The sequence below is a fragment of the Salvia hispanica genome, chromosome 6 (genome assembly GCF_029641045.1).
Source record: "Salvia hispanica isolate PSC_SH4W2 chromosome 6, Shi_PSC_v1, whole genome shotgun sequence".
NCBI classification, from domain to species: Eukaryota; Viridiplantae; Streptophyta; class Magnoliopsida; order Lamiales; family Lamiaceae; genus Salvia; species Salvia hispanica.
The window spans coordinates 16,883,564-16,908,306 of NC_142697.1; the positions used below are offsets into that span (position 1 = coordinate 16,883,564).

At 39.1% G+C, this 24,743-nt stretch overlaps 1 pseudogene; it reads right to left on the reverse strand.

Moving 5' to 3' along the window:
- Positions 1 to 19,996: 19,996 nt before the first annotated feature.
- Positions 19,997 to 20,839, reverse strand: LOC125206304 (acyltransferase GLAUCE pseudogene; annotated as a pseudogene).
- Positions 20,840 to 24,743: the final 3,904 nt, after the last annotated feature.

The following is a 24,743-nucleotide window of genomic DNA, read 5'->3' on the forward strand; positions in this document are numbered from 1 at the left end:
AAATAGTCCAGGAACTCCAATTTGAAATCCCTCCATGTGGTGATCGAGTCAGGTGGAAGCCTCAGCAACCAAGTGTTTGCCTCTCCTTTCAATGCAAATGGAATCGCTCGCAGGCGATAGTCCTCCTCGGTAGTTTCGTTAGGCCTTTTCTGGATGCTACATAGCTTACTAAACTCGTTCAAAAACTCATAAGGACACTCATTCCTCCGTCCAGAGAATGTAGGTAAAACGCCCAGCACATTCGTCTTGATCTCAATAGACCGCTGACGTTGATTTGACACTATGGCATGAGCTGGCTCTCCGTCGAGATGTGCAGTTAGCGAACCAATCTCTGGGTCTAGGTCCACTAAGTTTGCCATTACAGACTCCTCTTCCTCCCTTTCCGAATGCTCAGTTTCTGACGACGACCGTGAATCCTCTTTCCCCGATGAATTCCACTCTTCTTCACTCCCTGATTCAAACGGAAATGGATCTACAGTTGACAACCCCGATCTGGTAGTTATGGCGGATGTTGATTCCTTAACTTGCCACTTCAACTGCACGTTCCTTGACCAAGATGGGTTGCTCCAGATTCCTGACCTTGAGCCCTTGCTCATAAACTGCCAAAAGCGAAATTCAAAAGATTAAAACTATTTACACCAAATCTCTAAACACATAAACAAACTACGCCATCCATCCCCGGCAACGGCGCCATTTGAAGAGTTGATTTTCTGCTTGCTGTATCCTATCAATTTCTAATTACACACTTCCTAGATCCAGTAAATCAACTAGATCACAAGGTCTAGAGACTCACAAGACTGGAAGTCTGGTCGTTGGTACGCAAGCAAACCTTCAAAACCCTCAACCACAGATACTAAACTAGCACAGGGAAGTAGGGATCGATCCCACAAGGATGGACTCGTATAGTACATGCATAGAGATTTGGAAGCTATTTTTGGGTTGGCTGCTGCCACGCATATTTTTGGGTTGAGGAATTTAACTAAGTGAATTTGGAAATAAAGTATGCTATGCTAACTGCTAGATCTAGGCAAAAAATGAATTATGTATAAGAACTAAATCAAATCAACTACTAGATCTGGGACTTCTACGAACATCTCTAGACCAAGGAGATTAAAACAAGTGGGGACCAAACTCTGAAAAAGGTAAGTACGGACAGAATCGAATCTGCAGCCTAACTAACTAAAGCATCAACTGAAAATGACTTCATCTTCTTCAACGAACACAAATAAATGCAGAGATCGAGAAAAACAAACTCAGATGTAGATTGGAAACATAATTTTAACGGTAAACGAAACAACGACGGAAATCACACTACTAGACGAAGCAAACCAAGCAGAACAAAATCCCCATAATCTCATGCACAAATTTCACCTCCCCTGTTCAGATCCACACTTCGGATGCTAAATCCACTCCGGATCCAAGCATCCGAACAAAAATCCAACCGAACACAACTTCAATACCACGATTCTCGAATCTCCTAAAATATTCAGCAACAAATTCAAGAGAACATCTCAAATAAACAAACCAAAATAGCAAGCGTCATAATAATCAACACGAAATCCAACTTCATCAAGGCAAATCAAACGTAAACAGAACGGATAAACTGATTCAGCAACAAAACAACAAGCTCGACTTCCAAACGTGAAGTTCGAGACGGAACAGAGTAGTAAACAGAAATTAAGAGAACAATTGTTTCTTCGCCCTCAAGGGACGGTGGTGCACTGATACGTAATTCACGAAAACGAAAACCTCCCCCAATTCCCCATTTCCCTAGTGTGTGTGAGCTAAGAGCGTGACTGTGTGTGGAGTGTGACCGATCTGCCATTCTTGTTGCGCACTCCTTTATTTATAAGCTTCGAGGTGGGGCCCAGCGAGGTATTGATTGACTTGATTGCCCTCAGCTTTTGGCTTCCTTCCTCTAGCTTTTCCTCGTGATTCCGTTCCTGCTCCTCGCTAGATATCCTCCTCCAGCATCTCCTGGATCTAGCGCTACACACACACCTGGCTTAACAAAACTTGTTAGATCCAGCAGAAATGTGATGTTTTTCACTACATAACCAATGCATGAAATTAGCCTTATCAAACTGCTCACACTTAAACCATACTTGTCCTCAAGTATAAAGACAAGAAGAAAAGAAGAATAAGGCGAATTTCAAGCATGGTTATCCCCTTGACCGACTCTACAGACTCTAGACAAAACTCCTACACCTAGACACAACTGAGGCAAAGCTAGACACTAAAACAAAGAGTACATAATCACATAGGATGAAAACATATAAACACATATGCATGAACTGGTTTCAACTTTTAGGCAACCGTCCCCACAAGATTAAGATCAATCCAACAGGCTGCACTCCTCCAAATAGGCCTTTTTCTCCCCTCTACCTAGCCAACCTGTCAGCTCGTCAAGATAGCCTTTTACTTCCCCAATTGTTAGATTCACTCGATCGCTCATTCCTTACCAGGGATGTTAGGACCGATTCTCTCTTAAGTTATTGCCAAACCACTGAAACCTCGGGTTATGAGAATTCCTCCTTCTATCCTCCGTCACTATCCCCCTTTTTTTCTTTTTTTTTTTTTTTTTTTTTTCTTTCTGGACTTCGTCCAGCTTATACCTCCTTGATTTCCTGGACTTCGTCCAGCTTATACCTCCTTGATTTCCTGGACTTCGTCCAGCTTATACCTCCTTGATTTTTTTCTCTCTTTTTATTTCCTCCTCTGGACTTCGTCCAGCTTATACCTCCAAATTTTTGCGATTATATATTTTCTCCTTTCCCTTTTTTTTATTATTTTTTTCTTTTCTCTTTTCCTTCAGCATTCAGTGGCAGACTTTTGACATGTGTTAGCTCTAAGTGTTATCACAGGCTTATAACTCACCTCTAGAGTAGGGCTTCACAACTAGGCAAGTAAAGGCATTTACTATCGTTCTTGCTTCATTCAGATTGGTTCGGCTTACTAAAGAATCAGGCTTCTAAGTTGGAATACCTCCTATTTTCAATTACTCTCCCTAAGGGAATCTGCCGTATTATATCCACTAGTTCATGCGATACAATCCTAGACCTACAACTCCTCAAAGCATAATAACACTGCATTGATTCCTCTCCCCCTCCCACTTCACTCAAGCTTGTCCTCAAGCCATCGTCGTGAAGGGGGGAAAACAGAGAATTCAATGCAGAATTAAACAACAATTTCACTTCTCACACTTAGACCGAGCAACGGGCTAAGTGGGAGAAGAATAAACCAACAGAAAACATAGAACTTCTCACACTTAGACCAAGCATTGGGCTAAGTGGGAGAAGATAGCATAAAACACAGCAACGCATGGAAATAAAACACAGAAAAAGAAACACAAAAACTAAAATTTACTTGGTCTGGGGAAATTGCTCATTTCTGGGGCTGGCTCCCGCGAGAGCCAGACGGTGGTGGAACACTGGGGCGGTTTGTTTTCACTTTCTTCTTCGCTGGTTGCTCCAGCTCTTCCTTTCCTTCTGCAGCTTGATCGAGTCCTGGTTTCCTCATTAGCATTTTCGTCCTCGGTGGATTTGGAACTTTCTCGGGAATAGTCGGGGTGGTCAACTGCTGGAATGGCTTGATCGAGGGACTGCTGTGGATGATCTTCTGTGCCTCGCCACTTGACCCAGGAGTCGACTTCGACTGGGTCAAGGGAAGCGTCTGATGCAGCCATTTCAACATCCTCGTAGATATCTCTACAGCTTCCGCCACTCTTTCACTTTGCTTGGCACATTTCGTGGCCAAATCTGCTACGTTGCTGCTCAGACCTTTCACTTCCTCCCGACTCCCATTGAGTTCCTTTCAAGGTCTTAATGCGTAGAATATCACGTACCTCTTCCCATCGATCTTCTGACCTAGTACGGCCCCCACCGCATAGTCACTAGCATCGCACATCACCTCGAAGGGGTGATCCCAGTTAGGAGCCTGAATAATCGGTGCAGAAATCAATTTTTCCTTAAGCAGATTGAAAGCAACCTTGCAATGTTCGTCGAAAATGAACTCCACCTCGTTCTGGAGAAGTCTGGTAAGGGGTTGAGCAATCTTGGCGAAATCCTTGATAAATCTCCGATAAAATCCAGCATGGCCACGAAAACCTCTTATTCCTTTCTGATCAGTAGGGAAGGGTAGTTTAGATATGACATCCACCTTAGCTTGATCCACCTGGATCCCCTTTTCTGACACCACGTGTCCTAAAACAATTCCTTCTGTAACCATAAAGTGGCATTTCTCAAAATTTAAAACCAGACTCTTTGCTTGGCACCTTTCTAGTACCACATCCAAATGTTGCAAGAACGATTCGAATGAGTCTCCATAGACAGTGAAATCATCCATAAAGATCTCTATACAATCTTCAATCAAATCTGAGAATATGCTCATCATGCACCGTTGGAAAGTAACGGGGGCGTTGCATAGGCCAAATGGCATACGCCTATACGCATAGGTTCCAAACGGGCATGTGAATGTGGTCTTATCCTGGTCCTCCGGGTCCACGTAAATTTGAAAGTAACCACTGTACCCATCCAAAAAGCAGAAGTACTTCCTCCCAGCCAGTCGCTCCAGCATTTGATCGATGAATGGTAGGGGAAAATGGTCCTTTCTGGTTGCAGTGTTCAGCTTTCGGTAATCTATGCACATTCGCCACCCGGTAACTAGTCTGGTGGGCACTAGCTCATTCCTCTCATTCTTGACCACCTGGATCCCTGATTTCTTGGGAACCATATGGATTGGGCTGACCTATTCACTATCTGGTACCGAGTATATAATGCCCAGTGAAAGTAACTTCAAGATTTCCTTCAGTATCTCTTCTCGCATGTTTGGGTTCACCTTTCTTTGAGAGTCTCTATGTGCCTTGGCTCCATCCTCTAGCCTAATGTGGTGCATGCAGACGTCCGGGCTTATACCTACTAGGTCCGTAAGGCTCCATCCAATAGCCTTCTTGTTTTTGCCCAGCACAGTTAGTAGTCTTGCCTCTTGCTCTTCAGTCAGCCTGCTATTGATGATTACAGGGAATGAGTCTTCCTCCCCTAGGTAGGCATACTTAAGATTCGCTGGCAACTTTTTCAACTCCACTTGCGGGGGCAGTGTGTCTGTAGGTAAAGGGTTCTTCTTTGAATCCTCCTCTTGCTCTTGTTCAGCATCTGATTTTTCCTCCATACTGGCCGGTACCACGGCCCCTACGGATCCTGCTAGCTCTGACTTCTAGCAAAATTCCGTAATTGCTTCTTCGATCTCTTCGTCAGTCAACCCTCGGCTACTGATCAGATCGCACCATGCAGCTGCTTCCACATCGACCTGGGCATACACATCCAAGGCTTGGAGCTTTTCCTGCAATAATTCGGTCTCAAGAAATTCTTGGACTAAGGGGTCAATTACATCAACATAACATAGATTTTCAGAATCTATTGGTTTTTTCATGGCTTCATTGATGTCAAAGACAAATTTCTCACCATTAAAGTCAATGCATATTGTCCCCTCGGCCATATCCACAATTGTCTTAGCCGTTCTTAAAAATGGTCTTCCTAACAATATCCCGCTAGACTCCCTAGCTTCCGGTTCACTCATTTTGATGACATAAAAATCAGCGGGATAGGTGAAGTTTTGTATCCTGACCAACACATTTTCTAACACACCCTCAGGATTGATACATGACCTATCAGCCAGTTGGATCAACACCCTAGTATTTGACAACTTTACCCCCTTTAACTGATTATAAATGGATAACGGCATAACATTGATAGATGCTCCTAAATCACACATTGCATGCTCGATTTTCACATCTCCAATTGTTATGGGTAGGGTAAACATACCTGGGTCGACTCTCTTGGGTGGTAGTTTCTCCTGTACAATGGCTGACGCTATTCCTTCCACCATGATCTTTCCATCCTCCTGGGCCTTTCCGGCTATGAACTCCTTTATAAACTTCCCCAGAGGGGGCAGTCTCACGGCTTGGAGGAATGGTATGGTGACATCCAGCTTCCCAAAGATCGACATGAAATCCACAGGGTTTTCCTTCTTCCTCTTCGTCACAAACCGATATAGAAACGGTTTTTCTCCCTTAGCCTCTCCAGTCAATCCTTGTGGATTTTCCTTTTGTGCCTCATGGGTTTGAGGTTCCGATGTGGGCATCGCTCCTTCCGGTTTCTCATTTCCAGGTTGTGTTTCTCCCTCCTTTCTTTCCACAGTAGGCTTCTCGTTTAGAAAAAACGGATCCTCCATCTGAGGCAAAGGTCTCTTGAGCTCTTCCGCTGAGATGGTGTCGCTCAGCACCCTTTCTCTACTAGACTCCCCAACAGGGTTCTTGAGTTGAGGTCCATTGTAAGCTGTTCCGGACCGCAGTGTAATCTTGCTCACATTTGCCTTTTCAGGTACATGGACTGTAGATGGGAGTTTCCCTGAGTTCCCTTTCATTTCGCCCACTGAGTTAGCGAGCTGGGCCAACTGCCTGTTCATCATATCCATATTTGCCCTATGCTCCTTCTGGGCACTTTGCATCCCTTGCATTGTTTTATTACTGGACTGCAAGTCATTTTTAATGCTTTGCTGCGAGGCAAGCATCTCCCCCATCATGTCCTCCATAGACCTCCTCGACCTGTTTGGCTGATGGAATTGGTTTGAGCTCTGGTGTTGGTTATACTGAGGTGGTGGGTTTGATTGGTAGCCTGAGAAATTTTGTTGGTTTTGGTTCTGTGGGTACTGGTTATACTGGGCAGGAGGGTTATACTGGTCGTGGTTGTGCTGGTACTGACTTTGATTTTGGTGGTGGGTGTTATGTTGAGGCCCTGGGTTAAATTGGTTCTGGTTTTGGTTCTGGTTCTGGGTTTGGTTGTTTCGCTGATGGGGTGGCACATAGGTAGGGTTCGGGTTCTGGTTTTGAGAGTTTTGGTTCTGAGGATGCTGGTTTCTTCCTACCCAGTTAGATTGGTAGTCAGGGTTTGTTGGGCCACGGTTGGGATTTTGGTTCGGGTGGGGGTTGGGTTGATTTGGAGCCTGATTTTGGTTCTTATTCTGATTTCCATCTCCCCATCAGAAATTTTGGTGGTCCCTCCACGGTGCATCCCTTTGCTTCCCCGGAACCCAGTTGCCGTTGGAATTGTAGTATCCTGCGGCATTTGCTTGCTCCACATCCAGCGGGTTGTCCGGCTAATCATATGGTAGTGATGGGGCTTCTTGGCCTCCAGTCGGAGAAGGTGGTGGAGTGTTCTGCTTGATTGCAGTCAGCAACTCCTTCTTTAATTCCTCCATCTTCAAATCCATCCGTTCCTCCTGGTCAGTAGCCGAAGCACTCGCTACCCGTTCTCTGCTGTACCCATCTCTCGCGTTGTCGTACGTCTTCTTCGCATTCAACAGCTTGCGTAACACCTTTTTGGCTTCACTTACTCTCAACTGGGTGAAATCACCTCCAGATGATGAATTCGCCAGATCCTTGGTTTCCTTGTTCATCCCCTCATAGAAGGTGTGGTGCACCTCTATCTCCTTCATGCGATGGTTGGGGCATGACTCCAGAAGGCTCATGTACTTCTCCCAATACTCGCTCAGGGTTTCATCATATTCTTGCCTTATGCACGATATTTTCCTCTTCAATGCGCCTGTCTTTGAAGACGGGAAGAACTCGGCTAGGAAGACTGACTTGAAATCGGCCCATGTATTGATAGAGTCGGCTGGCAGGCGCATGAACCAAGTGTTGGCCTCTCCCTTTAGGACAAAAGGTAGGGCCTTCAGTCTGTAATCATCCTTGCTCGCTCTTGCTGGCCGCCTCTGCGCCTTACAGATTTCGCAGAACTCATTTAAAAATTCGTATGGTCCCTCGTAATTCTTCCCACAGTACGTCGGTAGGATTGCAATCACATGGGGTTTCACATCACAGGCGGTCTGGCCTGGGGTAACCACTATGGCTTGTGGGGGATCTCCGTCGGCGTGTGCGGTAAGTGTTGCGAGCTCGGGATCGTCCTCACCTTGGTCAGCCATTGTCACTAGTGTTCTTACTGGTTGGGGTGGAAGCTCCGGGAGTTGGTACTCAAGCTCCGGGAGTTGGTACTCAAGCTCCTGTTTTTCTTCGTCGCTACTCGTGCCTAGGTCGGACAGTGCTGTCGACAGGCCAGAACGAGTGGTAACGAGTATTGTTCCCTGGGGAAGTATCCTTGGTCTCCACTGGCCAGGAGCCGAGCCACTTCTCATAAACTGAAAACAAAAAGAAAAGGAAAATTATAAACAATATGTACACCAAAAAGATCACACACAATAACAGGTATGAACGCCATCCATCCCCGGCAACGGCGCCATTTTGAAGGGTCTGTTCAGGTACATTCCTCGGGTTTTCGTTTGTAATTTGGAGTGTATCCAACTGATCAGGAAGAGATTCCTGACCCAGCTGAGTCGTTGGTACGACAACCGAGACCTGGCTTCAAACAAGTTTCCTCAACCCACTTCTACTGATTAGTATAATGGAGGTAAGAGTCGAATTCCACGAGGATGGACACGTTTTGATAACTGCGGTGACTTTCCTGGGTGTTTTTGGTTAGCTACCACGCTTGGGTTGAGATTTTACCTAGACAAGAAATAAAGGTGGTACTCTACTGACTAGTAGGGGACAAGGTGTCTCATAGACATATGGAAAGTAGACAGTTACTAAAAGAGGAAAATTAGACAACAAGGTATATCTGGTGGCTGGGGGCTCTCTGACAGGTCTGGATAGTACAACTGAAAAAGTAGGGAACAAAAGCAAAAGTAACTTAAAGGTAAAAGTGGTCCAACTAAAGTTGATTTTGACGTTTTCTTCTTCACCAAGTATTGACAAAAAATCATATGAACACAAACACCATAACTAACTTCAGATTCATGAATTCAAACTCAAGATCCATCGATTAAAATGTTCAAACTTAAATTAAACGGTGAAATTGCAACTTTACTTCTACTGACTGACATGCAAGGTGGTAATCACGGCGTAGAAAAGAAACTCATGCACGAAAACTTAACTAAACATAGCTACAACTTCGAATCAACAACTCCAGATAAGAAAACACTCAGAAATTAAAAGCAATAACTAGATCTAACTTTCCTAGTCAGAATGAAGCAAACTCGAACCAAAGCGACATGCGAAATAAAAACTTCATAACGTAAATGTTGGAAAATAACAAAGTACTTCAAAGGCAACAACGATGAGTGTTTGCAACAAACCAACGATAAAAACAAGTAAAGATTAAACTAGAAAGCAAGGTAACGATTGTTTTGCCACTCGGGGCGATGATACTACTATACTACTGCGATAACTGGCTGGAACGGCGGACTGATGACTTCTCCGGCAGACTCTTGGACGTCAAGTGACCATGGCTATGGCGAGGAACGAGAGATTGGATAATGCTGAAAGAACTGATCTTCTAGAGAGAATTCTAACTAAGTGTGGTGGCTGGACTCCAAAGGCGAACTCCTTCTCTCTCTCCAAGTGGCTTCTTTTATAGGGAGGCTTGCCCTTGCTTTTAGGGTAGACTTCCTTCAAGTTTTGACTTTTATGCCCTTGTTAATGATCATCCCAGCCATCCTTCTTCTCCATCTCGAGCCTTTTCTCTGGCATGCATCCTGGTCAGTATTGCACCCTTCTAGCGCCCTTTTCACTTGCGTCACCTGAATCGTCTCCTACTGACTTGGATCCTTTAATCCTGCACATTTGAGCAATTGTTTTGCAGATAATACATGCATTTCACGACATACTGACCAGTAACCAAGGCTCAGAATACGACTTATCAATAGGATAATATGTCGCAGCCGATGGGTTTTCTAGGTGCTGGAGCCGTGGGAGGCGGCGGTGCTGCCGATATGCATCTTCGTCAACCTGATACTAATCGAATTTTGTGGCCTGGAAGTGTTTAAAGACTAGCAAATTGATGAAAGGACGCAAGAAACAATCTTTACATTGGTACAACATACGACAACGAGCAGGATATAAAACTCAAGACTAATCATCTAACGTGGTCTTACTTCACTTGCATTGTTTATATCATTGGAAAAAACTATCAATCAAACCATCATTTTATGAAATTAGAGAAGTGAAAATCTAAATTCGACGCATTAGGCCAAAGAGTATCAATAGCTACTATAATTCTTTCCCAACATTCTTCAGTTACTATGAAGAAACGTATGATTATTAAGTCATAAAACACAAGAGGGCTGGGAAGATGGAACCAAGTTTAGCAAAAGTTAAACATAAAAAAAAAAAACATTTGTGAGAAACATCTATAAAACGTAAATTCCAAATTTATTACGAAAGAGTGGTTATGTCAAACTAGGCATAAAATAAACAACGATTCACATGTTTTACTTACAGAGACTATAGCTCGTAATAATAAAATCAAACATCTATTGAAACAAGGAATTGATAGGAGCAAAATTATAGAGCTTACCCCTGAAACTGAGAATACGGATGCGAGGTTTTACAAATAAAGAAACACGAAAGCAAGAATTAATAAGGTAGATATCACTTAACCCTTTGTTTTTATTTTATTAACATTTTGGCCCCTAACTCAACGCTTAAAGTCAAGGACACTAAAAGATCTGATTCTTAGAGCTCGTTCGGTTATCCCTATTTCGAAATGCAAGAGATGAATCTTGACTTAAATAAATATGACCGGTCCCACCCAGCACTATGCCATTTTTGGGTGTTTGCTGTTTTAGAATTGGAGTCAAGATATGACAACTTGCATGCTGTCAGACGAAAATGTCTTCATCCCTTTTACGTAATTCTTTCTGCCACCCCTCTAGCCGAAATCAAGTCGGGAAATGAAGTTAAAACATTCAAATGTCCCTCCAAAATTTTCCCAATCTTCGCGGTTTGAAACTCTTTTAAATACACGTTACTCCGGTTGGGACTACCGCAACGAAAGACAAAGAAAATAAACAGGTCCTTACGAATCTAATTAGGTGATTATGTATTCGATTCCAATTTCATGCAAATAAAATAGATCTATAGATGAACACATCAAATAAACACGTTAACATGCAATTTGATGTAGATTCGATTGTTACCTCTTGATCCATCATAGGATGACGTTGCTAGGTGCACCACCCGGAGATCCTTGATTTATCGACCACGAATCTTCCATACTATTCCCACGTCCTTGATTATTCATCCGTGTGGGCGGATTTCGAACAATCAAATAAAAGTGATATGAGATCTAGGGAAAACCAACACAAACATGAGATTGTCTTGAACTAATCCTATGAATTAGGATAGAACAGGAACAAAACAAGAACCCTATTCTCCCACGTGCTAGGGCACGAAAATCGAGACCAAGAGGGAGAGAGATAGACATCGACTTGGCAGCTAGGGTTAGGGTTAGGAGTGTTGTCCTGTGTTGTATTGTGTTCTAGGGTTTCCCATCTCTACACAATTTATAAGCTTGGATTTGTTGGGTTAGGATGGGGATCCATGGAATGATTTAGATGTTGGGCTCATCCATTAGATAAATATCTAATTAAATCAAATGACCCATGATTTAATATATCATCAATGGAATATTATTTTGTTCCACTAAAGAATAATATTGCACTCCCATCTAAATCACCAAATTACAAATAACTTGGGTCCATTTTATTTTACAATATTTCCCGCGTTTAAGATTATCTTAATCCATCAATTTAATTCTTTGTCTGCTATGTGACTTGAATCAAATTAATTCTCCGAAGAGTTTTCTAGTTTGAAACTTTATTTATTATTCGTAGAATAAATTCAAACTGCGCAGATTTTTGAATAATAAATTCCTTTTTCAAACACCTCTTGGGGATTTAATCATACCACACTGGACACGCGAATTCTATGAAATAATAATCCAATACCTTCATGTAATTCAATTACTACCACCCAAGATATCATATTTGAGTTACGTACAAACTCTCTCATATTAATAAGTCAAAGTGGCGTCTGATTAAATAAACAATATTGATAAATATTATAGACTAGAAAATACTAAAATTTCTGAAATATATTTTTACAGTAGATAATAATAAAGAATACATTTCGTATTAGATCCTTTCAATGCTTTACCACACCGGTGTTACTAATTTCTTCTTAGGTAAGGGAGAATTATCACAAACACCGCAACCATACCAATAGGTAGCCAAAGCCTATCTAGGTTGTGAATTCATTTTTCTTCTTACTAGATCTGGTCAAGTCCCCTACTGGTGAACACATGAAAGTCCTCGTATTCCCCTACTTTAACCTTCTTAGTAAGAAGCCTTAGACTTGTTTATTATATTTTAATAATAAACCATTATATTATATTATTTATACTCATAATTAGGTAAACAAGTGGATGTGGTATTTCTCGTATACATGCACAAGCTGACTGTACAAAGGCATATACGCTCAAAGCATCTTTTAGTATACAAACCCCAACAATTCCTCCATCACGAAGCATGCTCTACTCGATTGGTCATCAAATGCTGGATCTAACAACCACCTCTGTTCACATACCGACATTGGTATTTCATCTCAATCTGTTTTGGGTAGTTTGCTGATTTGTTTTAGTCGCCGTATTGTGTTAATGAGTTTGTCGTTGTGGTTCGTAGGTTAATATGTCGCAGCCAATGGGTTTTCTAGGTGTTGGAGCTGTGGGAGGCAGCGGTACTGCCAGTGTGTATCTCCGTCAACCTGATAGTAATCGAATTTTGTAGCTTGTTACGCCTGTATGTGTTTAAAGACTAGCAAAGTTATGAAAGGACCCAAGAAACAATCTTTACATTGGTACAACGTACGGAACAACGAGCAGGATATAAAACTCAAGACTAATCATCTAACGTGGTCCTACTTCACTCACATTGTTTATATCAATGGAAAAAACTATCAATCGAACCATCATTCCATGAAATTGGGGAAATGAAAATCTAAATTCAACGCATTAGGCCAATGAGTATCAATAGCTACGATAATTCTTTACCAACATTCTTCAGAGTTACTGATGAAGAAACGTATGATTATTAAGTCAATTAAACAGAAGAGGGCAAGGAAGACAGAACTAAGTTTAGCAAAAGTTAAATATAAAAAAATCATTTGTGAAAAACATTTATAAAACGAAAATCCCAAGTTTATTACGAAAGAATGGTTATGTCAAACTAGGCATAAATTAAGTAGCAATTCACATGTTTTACTTTCAGAGACTATAGCTCATGATATAAAATCAAACATCTATTGAAACAATGGAATAGATATGTTACATCCCTAACCTGAAACATGCATCATTTTGCATATTAATATATTTTTATTTATCTTTGTATATTTATATTATTAATTGTATAATAAATGTTACACATGTGATATTTATATATTTTACATAAATATTAAAAAGGTATAAAGGTGTGCATGGGAGTATATATGTTGTAGATATTACAAATAAGTATTATTTAACAGTTGTTAATATAGTTAGTTAGATAATAATTATGTATAAACTAAGTATATATGTGTATATATAGGTACTTAAAAAAAAACGTTTGCCTGCCTATATTTATATAAATATATCTAGTTGGGATTATATTAAAGTATAAGTGGAGTATATCTATATGTGCATAAAATAATTTACGTAAAGCATATATATGTATAATATATTTCATGTAATATGTTAAAAATAAGAAGTATTTGGAGTTCTTTATACTATTACATGTTACTAATCAAATGAGTTATTTTTTTTATATATTATGTTAGATAATTTATGGAATAACACGTTTATAGTTTTTCACTTTTACGTATTTTTCTTTTAAAAAGTAGATAAGGGAGTCAGCAAATTTAAGCCGACATCTATATAAATGAAAAATGATAGTTTGCTAGGGAAGGAAAAGAAAAATATAACAAAAGAAGATTAGAGTGAGAGACGTAGATTGAGAAGTAATATTTATGTAGTTATGCACTAAAATGATATAGAACTGTAGCTATCGAATTGAAGGATCGAGAAACTGACTAGGAGAAGATTTAGAACTTGATTAGCTTTTCTGTTGTAATCAGATGTGTTTAAATCACACTTTTAATTTTACATATTTTATGTGCTTTTTTGCTAGGTATTTATATAGAGTGAATAATTGGAGTATATGATGTGACTCTGATATTAATATGTGTTATCTGATATCAATGGTGGAATATGATAGAAATATGTAATTGATGCAATTGATATGTTTCCACATGGTTTTGGAATTATTTAAAGCATTGGATTAAAAAGGATCTGTGACAGTCATGCCCTGGGTCTGATATCAATGGCAATGGACCTACGGGTCATATACAATGGCAATGGACCTACGGGTCATATATACAATGACAATGGACCTTCGGGTCATATATATGTATACAATGGCAATGGGATCTCCTGGTCTTATTATACAATGACAATGGACCTTCGGGTTGTATATATATGTACAAAGGCAATGAGACCTTCGGGTCATATACAATGGAATCCTGACAGATACTAGGCTTGATTTGTCACAGAATAATAAACTGAACAAAGTGGCATATGCATATGTACATGAAATTGTTTCTAATATTTGTTGGTTATTGTTATTATATTGGTTAAAAAATATATTGATATTTGAGACGTGGAATTAAAGGTAAGGTTCATATACACTAAGTTGTGGCTCATATAAACCACTAATATTTTTCAGGAATAAGATATCAGTGAACCTTTTAGGTTGACGTGGGTCATAGGAACTCCACATGTTATCAGGGTCGGCGGCTGACGCATTTTGACAACTTCTCCTCCTCATCATTTTTGCATATAAATAAATGTGTAGTATATAGAGCGGTGAGAGGGTCCCACAACGGTTTAGAATGTTTTAAAATATGTACTTAATAAATGTTGGTTTTTGAACTTATATAATATGTGTGAAATATGTACTTGACGTGTGGATTATTTATTATTATAAATTTTGAAATTATTTATAGTAAGTGCATAAGTCATAAGGGTTGGGGTATGACAAGATAAGAGCAAAACAGTAGAGCTTACCCCTGAAACTGAGAATACGGATGCGGGGTTTTACAAATAAAGAAACACGAAAGCAAGAATTAATAAGGTAGATATCACTTAACCCTTTGTTTTTATTTTATTAACATTTTGGCCCCTAAACTCAATGCTTAAAGTCAAGGACACTAAAAGATCTGATTCTTAGAGCTCGTTCAGTTATCCCTATTTCGAAATGCAAGAGATGAATCTTGACTTAAATAATATGACCAGTCCCACCCAGCACTATGCTATTTTTGGGTGTTTGTTATTTCAGAATTGGAGTCAAGATATGACAGCTTGCGTGCTGTCAGACGAAAATGTCTTCATCCCTTTTACGAAATTACTTCTGCCACCCCTCTAGTCGAAATTAAGTCGGGAAAGGAAGCTAAAACATTCAAATGTCCCTCCAAAATTTTTTAAATCTTTGCGGTTTGACACTCTTTTAAATACACGTTACTCTCCATCACGAAGGATGTTCTACTCAGACGGTCATCAAACGGTGGATCTAACAACCGCCTCTGCTCACATACCGATGTTGGTATTTCACCTCTGTCTGTTTTGGGTAGTTTGCTGATTTGTTTTAGTCGCCGTATTGTGTTAATGAGTTTGTTGTTGTGGTTCGTAGGTTAATATGTCGCAGCCGATGGGTTTCCTAGGTGCTAGAGCTGTGGGAGGCGGCGGTGCATTCGGTGTGTGTCTCCGTCAACCTGATAGTAATCGAATTTTGTGGCCTATATGTGTTTAAAGACTAGCAAAGTGATGAAAGGACCCAAGAAACAATCTTTGCATTGGTACAACGTACAGAATAACGAGCAGGATATAAAACTCAAGACTAATCATCTAACGTGGTCCTATTTCACTCACATTGTTTTTATCATTGGAAAAAACTACCAACCAAACCATCATTCTATGATACTGGGGGAATTGAAAATCTAAATTCGACGCACTAGGCCAAAGAGTATCAATAGCTACGATAATTCTTTCCCAACATTCTTCAGAGTTACTGATGAAGAAATGTATAATTATTAAGTCAATTAAACAGAAGAGGGCAAGGAAGAAGGAACCAAGTTTAGCAAAAGTTAACATAAAAAAAATTATTTGTAAAAACATCTATAAAACAAAAATCCCAAGTTTATTACGAAAGAATGGTTATGTCAAACTAGGCATAAAATAAGCAGCTATTCACATGTTTTACTTACAGAGACTATAGCTCATAATATAAAATCAAACATCTAGTGAAACAATGGAAAAGATAGGAGCAAAACAGCAGAGCTTACCTCTGAAATTGAGAATATGGATGCGAGGTTTTACAGACAAAGAAGAAACACGAAAGTAAGAATTAATAAGGTAGATATCACTTCACCCCTCTGTCTTTACTTTATTAACATTATGCCCCCTAAACCCAATGATAAAATTCAAATACAGTTAAAAGGTCTTACTATATTTTTACGTTAGTTTGCTTCTTCTGTCCAATTTTTTTTGTTAGGTAAATGTGAAGTAAGCTGTATGATTGTAATCTAGTAAAATATGCAAAAGTGCAAGTCTTTAGTTATGATTGATACAGAAATAGCTAAAATTCCAAATAATGCTTATTCTTTATTTGTTTCTTATTTTAAAGATGGTTTAAGGCAGTGGTGGATCCAAGGGGGGCAGAGGCCCCCCACCCCACCCACCATTTACCACATACCAGATGTAAATTTTCCATGGTCGCCCCCTTCGTTGGCTTCCGACATCGCCCCAAGGAAGAAAAGAATCACCTGGTGGCAGCAGCTTTATGTGAAAAAAAGTAGTTTTTACAGTATTAGTAAATCTGGCTGTGCTGTAAGCCTGTAAACATAGAAGAGATTAAAAAATTTGAACACAGAGAAACAGAGCAGTGTAGAGTGAGGAAGAAAGGGGAAATAGTAAATGACTTGGGCTTTACCACTATTTTACTGAGCCACAGTTTAAAGTTAATGAGTTATTGGTTTGAATCCAATAAATACGACTGAATTTTAATTTTGATAAACATCTAACTACTACTAATAAAATATTCCCCCCGTTCCATAAAAGATGTCTCACCTTCGTTTTTAGTTTGTTCAACTAAAAACCCCACATTTCTATTTTTAGAAAAAATTCTCTCTCACAATAATATAAATATTATATTTTCTCTTTCCACCCAACACATGAAACAAAACCTCATAAAATCTCATTTCGTCCACAAGTGTGACATCTTTTGTGGACGGAGGGAGTACTTACTAATACAAATTATTGGTGGTATTCATTGTGAAAATGTGTTGTTGAAGACGAAGTTAGTATTTAGGATGAAAGAAATTATTTGTGGTGAATTAGGATAAATATATATGGTGTGGGATTTGGATTGATTGGTAATAGTATCCATTTAAATATTGTAGAAAGGAGTGAATGGAAATTTCCATATTGGTGTGGTGTGTGGGGTGTCAATTTAAGTACTATTTTTATTTGCTTAATTAGGTGTATTTTTGTGTGGTATTTTTTTTTATTAGGTAAATGTTAAAAAAAAATTCAAAAAAACATACAAGTTTCATTTTGGTTGAAAGAGTATGCTCTGCTATAAAATTGCATAATATGATGAAATATGAATGGTTGAGTGAATCTTGAAACGTTTTTAAGATATGGATACTTATAGAAGTTAGTTGTCGTGATGCTAATGTTACTGAAGTTAATGTGAAAAGTGGATGGCATAGATTTTAATAAGAAATTGGTAAAATAAGACGACGAAGGAGAAAAAATGGATAAAGTATGAGAGAGAAAGAATAAAAGCTGATTGATAAAAGTTCATTATCGAATAAAAATTTTTTATTTTTCAAATAAAAGTTATACTCTATTTATTATGAAAAATCATAACTTTTTTAAAGCATAAATTTTTTTACTCTATTATATAGAATTATTATTATTTTGAATAAAATTTATTACTTTAATTTTTAAATATATGTTATTATTCATGAGAATAAAAGTTGGTACTAAATTATTGTTTATGCAAAACTAAAGTGCAGGTTAAAACAAAAAAGTTATTATTGTTTCGAATAATAATAAACATAATTTGTTTCAATGAATAGAATTTACTACTATTTTTTATTGGGAATAAAAGTTTTTGTTTATTGTGGACAAAAGTTATTTAATTTTTTTATTGTACAAGAGTTAGTATAATTGTGAAAAAAAAAATCATTTGATGAATAGAATGTATTGTACTATAGTTGTCAACAAAAGAATAATTGTAATAGAAAAAAGTGTTTTTCTTTAAATTGAAAGTTATAATTCTAAGAAATAAAAATTATTACTCCAATAAATAAAAGTTTTTATGCTTATAAATAAACTCTATTATTCTAGAAAATAAATTTACTACTTTTTGCGAGTAAAATAGTGTTATTGTAAATAAAATTTAGTAATATTATTTTCTAACAAAAGTTACTATAAGTTTAATAGATAAAAGTTAGTATTATTTTAATTAATAAATAATTTTGTTCTATTGGATCGTGTTATTTTTTTGAATAAAAGTTGTGAATGAAAGTTAACTTTTTTGTGAATGAATAAAAAGTTATTCCACAATTCTAGTCATGAATACAAGTTTGTGTGAATAAAAATTAGAGTACTATTTTTTTGAATAGAAAAATTTATTTTTATGCATAAAAGTTGTAATAACTAAAAGCCATTGCTTTCGCGAATAAAAAAATTGTGATTTTTGTGAAAAACATTTACGTTGTTATAGATAAAATTTTTGATCATAATGGAGTATATAAAAGTTATTGTCCTTATAGACAAATAAAATGTGATAACTAATCTTGATTAAATAGATTAATATAAATTTAAATTACCTTAATTAATCAATTAGTATCAAATAGTAACAATTTTTATGGTAATATTGGAGAGAAAACTCAATTTTTTTTTGTAAATAGTTAATAAAATAAAATTGGAAGTGAAAAAAATAAGCACACTAAAATTAGTTTTTTTATTAAATTATTTTCACTAAAATTTATAAAGACTAATTTAATTAGAAACTCATGTATGTTAATATATACAGACAACAAATTTATACTAATATTTTATATTTAAATATATACCCATAAATAAATGCAATAAGAGTAGAGAAACAAAATGAATATTGTCCATCATAAATATACGGGCCCCATGTTAACAGATACACTCCTTAAGTAGATCTAAATAATATAGTAGTACAATATAATGTAAAGGATAGTAGTATATATACAAAATATTAATTAAACTAAAAATAAAATCTGGTATATAATTACTATAAAGTTCCCATTATAGCATTGCCATTATATCTATAACACATTTTTCTTTTAAAATATACATCAACGTGTAATATAAGTTGCTTCGAAGATAACTATATTAAATTATTAATTATCCCTACAGATTTAGCATTATACATGATCATGAGATGTAATAATAAATTAATTTACCACTCATATATTCCACTATTTAGCGCCTCAATTATACCACTATAAATTTCATTTATTACGTTCTTTAAAATTTATTGTCTTCTGATAACATCCCATTACGATGAATAAAATTTTGAAACTAATTTTAAATGACACTCTAATTAGCAAGGAATTTCATTATATTTAAGTAAAATTACACGCCACAGTAGTTGACTTTATTTAATTTATAGTTATATGACAACAACAAACCAACCAACAAACCAACACCACTACACCAGCACATAACGTTAAACCAGATTCTCCGATGCTGCGATCGGAATCTAAACATCGGCACGATTAGATTCCGGCGCAAAGAAGTTCCGGAAACAGGCCTCGAAACGGTCCATCTCCAGCAACGGCAGCAAAACCAACGCATTGATTCCATCATCCGTGGGAAACACCCAACAGATATCCTTGCGGTGGCTGACGACGGGGCCGGAGTGCAGCGCCTTCCCCCACGGAAACACCACCTCTTCAAATCCCAACCTCAACCAAGAACTCACCATATACTCTCCACACGGAAGCCCCTTATTGATTTCCAGCCAATCAGTGGTCGATCTAGCGTTGTCGTCCGTTCAGCAGAGTGGACACCCTCTCCTTGCACTTCCACACAAGCGCCACCACCACGCTCAAGCTGCTGATTCTGGTTTCTGATTCGGCCATTTCCTTTAACAACTTGATGTGGCTAGGGCTTAACTGGAATACTCTGTACTCCAGTTCCTCTCTCTTGCAGTCGAAAACCGGGGGGCTCGAGAGGGGGCCGAGGTCGGGCTTGAAGAACTCGGGATGGTCAAACGCTGGTCTTGGTGGAGACCTGGCGGTCATGAGGTGGCGGTCGAAACATGGGACCACCGCCAGTGGCTCGTCGTCTAAAGCCTGAGAAGCTAGGTTTTGGTTGAAACCCTTGGCGCTCATCCCGTCCAATAAGATGTGATTCATACACAGTCCGATCGCCAAACCACCGCATTTAAAAGATTTCACATAATTCGGGAGTTGAACCATAGACCTCTTAGTTAAAAGACTAATAACATAAATTGAAAAAAAAGTACTCCTACTATTTGAAGGAGGCGATCATGCTATTTTCCTGCTCCAGAGACATCGGTCTGAAGGGGGCCCTCCAGCCCCCTAAATCCGCCACTGGGTAAAATATGTCATGAGAATTATCGAAAACGAAAGGTGAGTAGTGAATGAATTAAGTATCTGAAGAATAAAGAACGGCCGATTATCGGAATTGACGTTGTCTAGGGTTTGGACAACAAGGTGGCGGAATCTGAGGTTGGGATGGACCAAGTTGCCTATCTGGTGGAGCGAGAAATCGGAGAAAGCCACAACGAAGCCAGCTCCGGCTGAGTTGCAGTCCATGTCGAGGCTATTCCTAATCAGCATATATCGGAACCCCATGTAATTCGTATATTTAAAACCTTTCGACAACCTGTTTTAAAATCTATCGGCGGAATGGCGTGGATGTTGCCCCAAATGGCGGGGATGATGCCCGAGTACTATAATATGTACCCTTGAATGACAGTGATGGGTGGGATGGTGCCCTAAATGCCCGGGGATGGCGGCCGGGAGATGGGCGGGATGGCGGCGGGGATGGGGAGAATGATGCCTGGGATGGTAGGGATGAGCGGGATGATGATGCCCAGGATGGGGAGTGGGATGATGCAGGGTCCCCCAATCGCCTGGGGACAATGTCTATCGGCCCTACATGGATTCATTGATCGCCGGTTCCAAGGCCTGTACTCCACTAGAGACTCAGTTCATCGGCGCTGAGACTTTCTCACTTGAGGTGTTGGGTCTATCTTCGATGAGGGAGTCCCCTCCCCCCAATGAGAGTCCACTGGTGGTAGGGTGTCGGGGTCCTTCGGCAGGGAAGTCAAAGAAGAAGGGCAAGGGGGTGTGATAGGGTTTAGCCTATCGGAGGAATTATTTGAGTGAATTTGTAGAGAGAAAAAGATAACAACCCTAGTTGAGGTTCTAGGGGGAGCTTTCACGCTAGAAGAGAGAACGAGATTAATAATTTAATTCTTCATTATGCTCAATAATAATAAAAGACTCCACACATATTTATAATAAATATGTGTGGTACAAAAAGATCTCCTATAAACTAGGAAAGTAAATCAAAAGAAAATCAAATCCTAACCATTAGGGAAAGTAAATAAAATCATAGCAACTAAATAATACTAAAACATAAATAAACTAAATAAATATACGGAGAGAATATCAGCTCCCTTCCGGAATAAAATAGAATATCAGGTCCCTATCAACTCCCCCACCGTTGAAAGCCACCTTGCCCTCAAGGTGGAAGTTGGAAAAATAATCTTCCATCTCGTTGTATTTGTTTAGATCTTCAAATAAAATTGTATCGCTTGTGACCTCAACGAATGACGGAGAAACCGTCTTCGGGCATGAGATCTCTTCAGCGATTTCAGCGACATAACCAATGATGACAACATTGATTTTTGGGCTATGAGACTGTGGAGGACATTTGGTTTCCAGCAAAGCCATTGCCTCATCCAATGCTTGAGGCGATTCGTCGTCATCTTTTTTCGTCTCGTTGATGACGGGATCAAACTTGACATCTGTTGTTGACACAACGTCATTTTTTGCAATAGTCTCGACGACAGAATCAGATGTGGCCTCCTTTTTTTTGCTAAATATGCAACTGCCTTCAAAATTTTGTTGAGAAGTTTATTCGTCTCGGCGAAGTAAATGACATCCTCATCAAAGTTATGATAAACAGCATCCAGAAATTCTTGCCATGAGCAATTTGAATTCGAGCGTCGATACTCGTGGATCCATACAGATGCTGGATGGTCAAAAAATAACCTCACAAAAAATAAACGATCAGTATCAGAAAACAAATGATAGTCAAAATACTCCTGAACATCCAAAATCCATCGCACGGGGTTAACACCAGAAAACCGAGGAGAAGAGTGTGGAGGAGAGTTTGACAGCAAGACGGACATGGTGGTAGAAATCAATAGGAGGATGAGAACCTAATGAAAGCACCAATTTGATAGGGTTTAGCCTATCGGAGGAATTATTTGAGTGAATTGTAGAGAGAAAAAGATAACAACCCTAGTTGAGGTTCTAGGGGGCGTTTTCACGCTAGAAGAGAGAACGAGATTAATAATTTATTTCTTCATTCTGCTTAATAATAATAAAAGTCTCCACACATATTTATAATAAATATGTGTGGAGCAAAAAGATCTCCTATAAACTAGGAAAGTAAATCAAAAGAAAATCAAATCCTAACCATTAGGGAAAGTAAATAAAATCATAGCAACTAAATAATACTAAAACATAAATAAACTAAATAAATATATGGAGAGAATATCAGCTCCCTTCCGGAATAAAATAGAATATCAAGTCTCTATCAGGGTGGCTGGTCAGTCCTCGCGTGCGGGGGACGAGGGGGAGGAAGCCGGTGAGGGACGGAGGACCGTCTAGTCTCCAAAGGAGTGCGTCGCTCTGGCCAAGACCTGGATCAATGTCTGTGATGATCACATTCTGTCGATCAGACTATCGAAAGGATGTGGGCTTGCATCAGCGAAGCCTACGACATATTTCTGTTGCAGAATGGGAGACATCACACAACTGAGGAGTACCAGAAATAGTGAGAGCGAGTGAGGTTTGCCGTCACTCGATTTGCCAGCATCTACGAAAACAACACCCGCACGATAATCAACGGCCAGACCATGGAAGATGTGAAGAGGTTGTCGCTCCAGCAATTCCCCCGACCAGGAAGTTCAGCCAGTTTAAATATTGGGACGCCTATGTGGTGCTGATGGATTCCGCCAAGTTTCGTTCAGGTGTTGACGCTGGCTGGCCGAAGCGGACGAAGCTCAACATCACCGGCAAGTACAGCATTAGTGTCGGTTCCCACGACCTCCCTGACGGTGCCGAAGAGACCCCTCCGGCCTCCATCGGTTTCCCACCGCCGTCGCCTGGTTGGGCAAAAGACGGCTATGCGGATGTCTAGGGGAGCCTCTAGTGGGTCCCCAGAGGACCAATCTGCAGCTCCCAGTGCCGAGCCCAGTCCCACTCTCGCCAACCTTGCGCGCATGCACAATAGATGAACTTGTTCGAGGTCATACAGGAAGTGGAAAGAGGCAACAAATCCCTTACACAAGAAGATGCTGGAGAGCCTCATCTGCGATATGAGGCGCGCTTTGGGGATTCCACTCGCCGTCGGGGGTGCCGCTGGGGGAGCTTCTGGGGCTTCCGATGCCGCTGGGACTGGCCAAGGGGACAACGAGGAGTGAGACGGGGCCTGCGTATATCGTAGCTTTGGGATGATTTTTTGTTGTTGTTGTTGAACTATGTATTTTTTTTTAAAATTTAAATATGTATGTTTTTTTTAAATAAAATGGTTGCACTTTTTTCCGTATCCGTGTCGAATTTTTAATTCCGTATTTGTGAATTTGTTTTATTGGCTAGGCTGTTGGTTAGTCCTAGTGCTAGGCTATATTGTGCAGTGTTTAGTCAACACTAGTGATGTGGCAGTGTAGTGGTTAGTCCTAGTGACATAGCAAGAGGTGTTTTTGATTAGTCTTAGTACTAGACTATTGAGACGTCTGCCTTATTGTGGATACTCTAAGTCATTTTTCATCGTTACAAAAATTTCTAGCAAATCTCTCCAAGCTCTCCAAAGCGACAACCAATTCAATGAGCCAAAAGAAAATTAATCAATACAAAAGCAGTACTATGAAGTAAAGATCCAGATTTTACCTGCGTGTGTTGTACTAATTCCAAGATGTCCACCTTAATGGAAGAGTTTCGCTTTTCTTGCCATGTGAAAAGTAGAAACCCTAATCCAGCATATTATATTCCAACAAAAAAAAATTTTGAACAGTAATATCAAAGTTAATTTTTGTCCGGTAATAGTTTAACGGTGGCGACCGCGTGCGGACGTTTGTTTATACTGTCTTTTCCATCTTTTATTGAATTACCAAAATATTCTAAAATTACACAAAAGGGCATTTAACTCTATATATTGTAATATGTTTTTTTATCAATATTAATTACTACCTCCGTCCCACAATAAAAAATCACATTTCATTTTTATCATTAATAGTAAGTAGGCCTACTATCCACCAACTTATTTGACACATTTTATTATAAAACTAATATATATAAGTGGGACTTATGATAGTCCACTGACTTATTTAAACCACTGTTCTTTGCATTTCTTAAAACTCATGCTCACACTCAGTGGTGGATGCAGGACTTTAGGACTGGGGTTCCAAATTAACAATTGTTGCATATTTTTAATGTCAACTAACGTGAACAATGCATTGCT